Source organism: Polypterus senegalus, chromosome 10 (assembly GCF_016835505.1).
Source record: "Polypterus senegalus isolate Bchr_013 chromosome 10, ASM1683550v1, whole genome shotgun sequence".
In the NCBI taxonomy this organism is placed as follows: domain Eukaryota; kingdom Metazoa; phylum Chordata; class Cladistia; order Polypteriformes; family Polypteridae; genus Polypterus; species Polypterus senegalus.
In genome coordinates, this window is record NC_053163.1 from 121944541 (window position 1) to 121951853 (window position 7313).

At 37.6% G+C, this 7313-nt stretch overlaps 1 pseudogene; it reads left to right on the forward strand.

The window, feature by feature from the left end:
- The first annotated feature begins 1358 nt into the window (after positions 1–1358).
- On the forward strand, positions 1359–2546 carry LOC120537508 (annotated as a pseudogene).
- Positions 2547–7313: the final 4767 nt, after the last annotated feature.

Consider the following 7313-nt stretch of genomic DNA (forward strand, 5'->3'; position numbering starts at 1 on the left):
TTGGTCTAAGACTGTGTGGATGGCTTCCTCTTACCATCTTTGGGCTTTTCTTATGTAATTTCCGATCTTTTCTGACCTCGCTCGAATGAGCTCTCTTGCCCATCTTCTCTGACTCCCTTCTACTCCTGTCCGGCCGAACCTTGAGTTTCCATGGGAACCCTTATTATCTCCTTACTTTCCTATCACTGGCCCCCTCGTGGTATTTGTTATTTTTCTATGCTGTTCCCATTTTCTCTAACTGGCCAAGGCTTCAATTCCATATATGGGTTTCCTCTCATCATTTCCTTTCTTAAACCTTCCAAACCTTTTTATAATAGTGACCTGAAGCTTAACCTTTAATTAAAAAGACGTATAGTATATACTTTCACTTAATCATTGCTTGGCATGCTTGATTTGTCTTAATTTCTACACTAAAGTTAATGTCTAATATATTCTTCTAATGTTTTTGCTAATGCCTGAATTTACTAAGATTTTCTCTTCATGCATTATGTCAGTGTGACCCTGCTTACAGCAAAAGGCTTTTGTTGCCTTTCTGCTGATTCATCAACCCAGCTGGTTTTCGATACAAGCCTTTCAGAGTCATCTTCTCAGTGTTATCGCTTCCTAGCCTTGAATCACAAGTGTTCTCAAACTCTTATCCTGTCCGAAGCTGGTTTCGGTGCGTCAATTTTCTGTTCTTTTCTTACTCTGGAAATTTTACTGTAAGCCTAAAAAATAATGCAATATAACTGATTTTTTTAGTTAACTTTTTGCTTGACCTATCTTATTTGCTTAACATTCTAATTTATACTCAATCTAATGTTTTAGAAGCTTTTAATTACTTTTTATGGCTCTTTATGTTAATTTGCTATCCTCTTATGCTAATATAAAAATTTTTCCTTCTACATTTGTCACTCAATCAACTTCCTTTTGTTGTTTATACCAATGTTTAAACAAAGAAATAGTATGTTTATATTGATTTGCATATTCAAATAAGCGTAATTCTGGGAGGAGTTCGGGCGGGACAGCAGGCGTGTGCACATGTGTTACTTTTCACGCTTACCAGGATTTATGTAGCGGAAAAACATGGAAGTTGGCATACGCACAGGTTCTGGTTTGTTACAGGATGCGCTCTCTCATACCAGTCGTGGTAGCATGCATGTTTTAGACATGAGGATAGAAATTGAAACCTCATGTAAATTTGGCAAAAAAACATGACACAGACAGCTCCCGGGCCAGGAACTTAACTCAGGTTACTAGAGGTGTGAGACAGTTTCAAGTTATGCTTATTTATGAAAGGTATTTATGTATTCATTTGTTTTATTTTATTTTTTTCAGAAATGCTCTAAACGCTATACAAAGCAACCTATGGGAAAACCTGGACATAATGGCAACAATTTCAAATTGCTCATCCCATGCTACTGTTGAACAGATGAATATTTCATTTTCCAACAGTTTTCTTGAAAAGCTGTCCCCCGAATCATCTTGTCACTCAGTGTTTCTCTTTGACTTCCACTCCTTTCTCATTCCTACAATTTATGGCACAATTTTTGTTGTTGTTTTTATTGGCAACACCATAGTTATAGTTGTTCGCTGCCTCAAAGTCAGCAGAAAAACAGTAGCGATCACCTATATTCTGAATTAAGCAATTGCGGACCTGCTTTTCCTCCTGAGTCTTCCTTTATGGGCTGTTTGTTATGCCCAAAACTGCAACCGGATGTTTGGGACTTTCATGTGTAAAAACTGTGGCGCTGTTTTGTCAATTAATTTGTATGCTAGAGTATTTTTTATTGCTTGTATGAGTGTGGACAGATATTTTGCTATCATGCATCCCCTATAGTATCAGAGCAGAAGAAGTTTATGCCAGGCTCAAGTTTATCACCATGTTGGTGTAGAATTTGGCTTTTTTCTTGAATCTTCCAACAATTTACTTCAGAAAGACATACTATCTGGAAAAGTACAAGGTGACCGCATGTATAATGGACTTCCCTCAGGATGACTTCCCTGCCTGGTCTGCTGCACTGGGACTAATGAAAAATACGCTTGGCTTTCTTGTTCCATTTTCGATCATCATCAGCTGTTACATAGGCATTGGAAAGTACCTGCTGCTACCTGGAAATAAACAAGCACAAGGGGAACAAGGTCCTGCGGATGGTGCTGGCTGTAGTACTGGCTTTTTTCATCTGCTGGTTTCCCTTTCACATTCTAACATTTCTTGATGTCCTTACCATGTTAAACCTCAAGTTGCAAGTTAAAGGTTTTCAGATACCTTGATGCCTTTTACACTTTGTGTGGCCTTTGCTAATAGCTCTGTTAACCCTTTGCTATACTGCTTTGTGGGCAATGATTTCCACCCGGAGCTCAGCTACCTAGTGAAGAGACGCTCATCAGCGTTCCTTAACAAAAGGAACTCTATCAGCACACAGCTGAGCTATGTTTCAAGAAAATTAAGTGATGTGAAGGAGCTGGGAGGTTTACCCAAGTCAGGCCATTCCTAAGATGAGTGTATATCTGTGGATCACTTGATGTGTTCTTTTGCTGGTCTTCAAAACTCAGCATCTGACTCTGTTCTATGCTACCAATTCGTTGAGTCCAAAATATACAAGTTTAAATGATAACCATCATTAAAAGCTCTTTTTTTTAATTCAGTCTTATAGTAAAAATAAGTAAAGTCATTTAAGAAAAATGTGTTTTTAACAATAGTGTTTTGTTACATGGAAAAAGTAGTGTTTTTTTCAAAAAAGCTTATGTGTATAAATGCAACTTTGGCTTAAGTAATACTTAATTTAAAATTGTTTCAGTCAGATATGGGTGAAAGCAGTTATGTGGTTGGTGTTTTGATACTTGTTTTCATCCCATCAAATTTTTTAATTAAGGCCCTTTGAAATAGTTTATATTTCCTTCTGTTTGGCACGGTAGTTAGCACCCTAATTTTATAGAATTTATATGTTCTTTCTGTATACTCTTGGGCTTTATCCATGTGTTTCGGTTTTCCTCTCATATGCCAAAGATATTTTTGTTCGGTTAACAGATAATTCCAAATTATATTGGTGTGAGTGGCCATTGATGTATGAGTGAGTGTGCCCTGTGATGAACTGGCACCATAGCCGGAGATACTATCAGAATGACATAATACATTTTAATGTTTTGTTCTACTTTTTTTATTGGTTTTTCTAATATTATTAGATATATACTGTTGATCAGAGTAGACGAAGGCAATTCATTACAAATTATTTTTTTACATTGTGGTGTAATATCTTTACATTTTACTTTTCTATTCTTTACATTATTTCATGAAAAATTGCTAAATATGTTTCGCTCCAAAACCATGAAAATATGTACCAAAATATGTACCAATTGGAAAATATATAGATGACACCCAAATACATCCCTCTATTATAATAAAAAAATCTTGGGTCAATACGTTATCTTCTCGGAAGACACTTTGACGTCCCGTTTGAGACACTTTAATGTCCCGTGAGAGATACTTTAACGTCCCGTGAGACAAGGCAGTGAGATAAAAGGACAGCTGCTGTACAGGCTTTTAAATGATTGACGCAGAGCACGACAAACAGAACACGCAGCTCAACAGTAGTAGCTGATCCATCCGCCGCATGTCCTGAGCGTGCTTTCAGCCCCGACACAATGTGAGTGGCAGAGATGCAAAGTGGCTGGAATGTAGCGTGCCCTTGGAAAGGGGGTGGGCAAGTGAAATGATTTTTCAATATTTCAATATTTTAGTAAGAATGAAAAAAACAACAGTGCTGAATGTGAAATAACAAGTAAAATGTTCATTAGCTCTGTGTCATTTCAAACATATAAACCAGCAAGCAGATGCTTCAAGTTCACCGTAAAAATTCTTAATAAAAACTGCATCTTAACAATTCCATATAAAATGGAATTAACCACTTAAGCACTTGCAAACATGGAGTTAATACGTGTTAAACATATTGCTAGTGTATTGTCTAGCACACAAGAGCACTTATTGATCGAATGAGGCCAGCTACCTGCAGTGTTTATTGAGTAACACAACAAATACATCCACGTCTACGCATCTCTCCTGTTTCTATGCTCTTTACCCTATCAAAAATGGCATGCAGCATTCAAAAAGAAAGCATTTACATTTTGTAATCAACTATATTACATTACCTAACAATTAAAGTAAAGTCAGAAATAACTTATTTGTAGTCAGACACTTCTTCAATATTTGTTGGTATGTTAAGGAGTTGTGGTGAAAAAAATTAAATTCATGTTGAGATGCAGTAATACATTTTACAACTCATGAGATTTATAACATTAGATTAGATATTGAAGACTTTGCCTCTATAAATCTAAATTCTTATGAGCTCTTTGAATAAGTGGCTGAACATCCTAAGGAACAAAACTATTAATGTAGCTATGATGTATTTAATTGTGAAGTTCCCGAAGACACTCTGATTTTCACTTCACTCTGTCTTCCTTAATGCAGAATTAAATTTTCCCTTCTTTTTCTTTTGGCTAATCCCGTTAGGGGGTTCCACAGCGGATTATCTTCTTCCATATCTTTCTGTCCTCTGCATCTTGTTCTGTTACACCATCACCTGCATGTCCTCTCTCACCACATCCATAAACCTTCGCTTAGGCTTTCCTCTTTTCCTCTTGCCTGGCAGCTCTATCTTTGACATCCTTCTCCCAATATACCCAGCATCTCTCCTCTGCACATGTCCAAACCAACGCAATCTGAACTCTCTAACTTTGTCTCTAAACCGTCCAACTTGAGTTTACCCTCTAATGTACTCGGTTCTAATCCTGTCCATCCTCGTTACACCCAATGCAAATCTTAGCATATTTAATTTTGCTACCTCCAGCTCTGTCTCCTGTTTTTTTGGTCAGTGCCACCGACTCCAACCCATATAACATAGCTGGTCTCACTACTGTCCTGTAGACCTTCCCTTTCACTCTTGCTGATGTCTGTCTGTCACAAATCTCTCCTGTCACTCTTCTCCACCCATTCCACCCTGCCTGCACTCTATTTTTCACCTCTCTTCCACAATCCCCGTTACTCTGTACTGTTGATCCCAAACATTTAAACTCATCCTCATCAGCTCCACTCCCTAAATCCTCATCATTCTACTGACCTCCCTCTTATTCACACATATGATATCTGTCTTGGTGGTCCTACTGACCTTCATTCCTCTCCTCTAAGGGGAACACATCTCCACCTCTCCCGGGTCTTCTCAACCTGCTCCCTACTATCGCTACAGATCACAATGTCATCAGCATCATCATAGTCTACGGGGACTGCTGTCTAATCTATACTGTTAAACTATATGTATTTTCAATGTGTTGTAAAACTAAAATGCTATTATCTTTCAAAGTGAATCTCAAAATCTTTATTTCTTAATAAAGACAAATTTTGACTCAATAAGGTCTCAAAATAAAACAAGCTATTATGTAATATCAAAAAATAATGAACATTTTTTATAGAGATCTGTCAGAGCAGTAAAACTCTACACACTCGATGTCTTTGTGAAAAGAGTGCATTCATGCAGTGCAGAACAGGTGGAGGATGCAGAATGGTTTCATACTCACCTCCTTGAAGTAAAATTCCAACCCTTCGAGACATTTACATATCATTGGTTAGAAACTTAAGTGTAACACAAGTTCCTTGTTAAGTTAGAAACTGTAATGTGAGTACAAGAATTTAAACCGCAATGTGTGTCAACACTGATTTTATTAATGTGTTACTTTCTACAACGTTACATCAAAGTGTGCTGGTGATGGGGATAGTCACACGGCAAAATTATGAAAGCTTGATGCCCTGCAATTACACATTGTTTCATAGGAAAGAACTTGTTGTTTAACTGGAGCAAACTAGTTTCCAAAGCAGTTCCCAGTTGACGTTCTTGATTTTTGATCCTGCCTGTAAGCTCAACCTTTCCTGTTAAATTGCTTTTAGATTTCTTACATTTCTGAATATTGATTCCAGATCTGTCCGGGATCTCCTCTGCCTCATATTGGAGTTAAACTTTGATACACATTTAAGTAAAATATCATAATCATCACAACTTTATGCCTTGCTCCCAGTGATTCCAGGGTAGACTCTGACCCCTTTTCACTTTACATATTCTGCTGAGCATGTTTTGAAAACAGATGGACAGATGTAATTATACACAAAGACTTCTGGTTCTTCAAAATCCTAATGGAAGGTGGAAATTGGCCTTCCATGAAAATCCAAGGTTACTGAGATCCAGTAGAGTTTGGGAGGACCTGTTTTAGAGTTGCACAAGCTCTTCATCGTACAGTAATATCAGCCAGTGTTGGGCACGCGCGATTAGGAGACACTCAACAAAACCCACGGTGAGTAGATGGTCGAGAAGAGGGTTAAAAAAGAGTACTGACCTTTCTCTTTCTTTCTCCGCAGTAATAAAAATATTAAATAGTTGGCAGTAGTGGCTGGAAGGATTGCAGAGGTGGCAGGTGGTTGATTAGGGTATGGCAGATATTTATAATTTAGGTTATTTTATAGTTTTATCAAATTGTTTAAAAATATCAAATTACAAATGTCAAGAACATTTTCTCTTTCTTGCTTTGGTTGTAAAATATCAAGCAAGTAACTTTATTTCTTGTTTTTTTTTTTGAAATTTCAAGCAAGAATAATGTTCAGTGACTGGATTTGGTTCTTTCCGTTTACAACAGTAGTTCATAGTTAACATTGAGAAACAGATGATATCTTTATCTGTCTACTTTGGGTCTGTCTCCTTGCTTCCTCTTTACTCTTCTTCTTTTTCTGAGCCCCAAGGATATAAAGCTTTCACAGGTCACTGCTGATTGCTTCTCTTCCCCCCCTTCAACTGTTAGCCATGCTACTTTCTGTCTACTCTGTCAAATTGGTGACCAAAGGTGCTGTCATCGCCCAGCTCCCTTCAGGTGGCATTCTAGCTCGTCATTATTCCTACATCCTACCCAGCTAGTGGGGCGGTTTACCCAATACTTTTCCATTCTGTGTACAACTCTTGACCTGATTGTTGAGTCCAAGATGAAATTGCTCTGAAATTTCTAACCACCCTTTGTCACCCCCCCACCCGCCATTTCATTTGTTCTGCTTGCAAATTCACTTAGCATTGAAAACTATTATCACCTTTTCTCATCTTACCACTTGAAGTTCCTTGCAAACAGCTTTGTTTCAAAAAACATCTCTGTCCTTTACTCTCACCATGTAAATCCTTAAATCCCATATTCTTATTAACCACCCCCTTGTGATTTTTCCTCATTTCCTCTCCCTCTATTGAAGCACAATTTAAACATTTTTCCATGAAGCCTGATTAGTTCCTTACTCCATTTTAAATATGTGC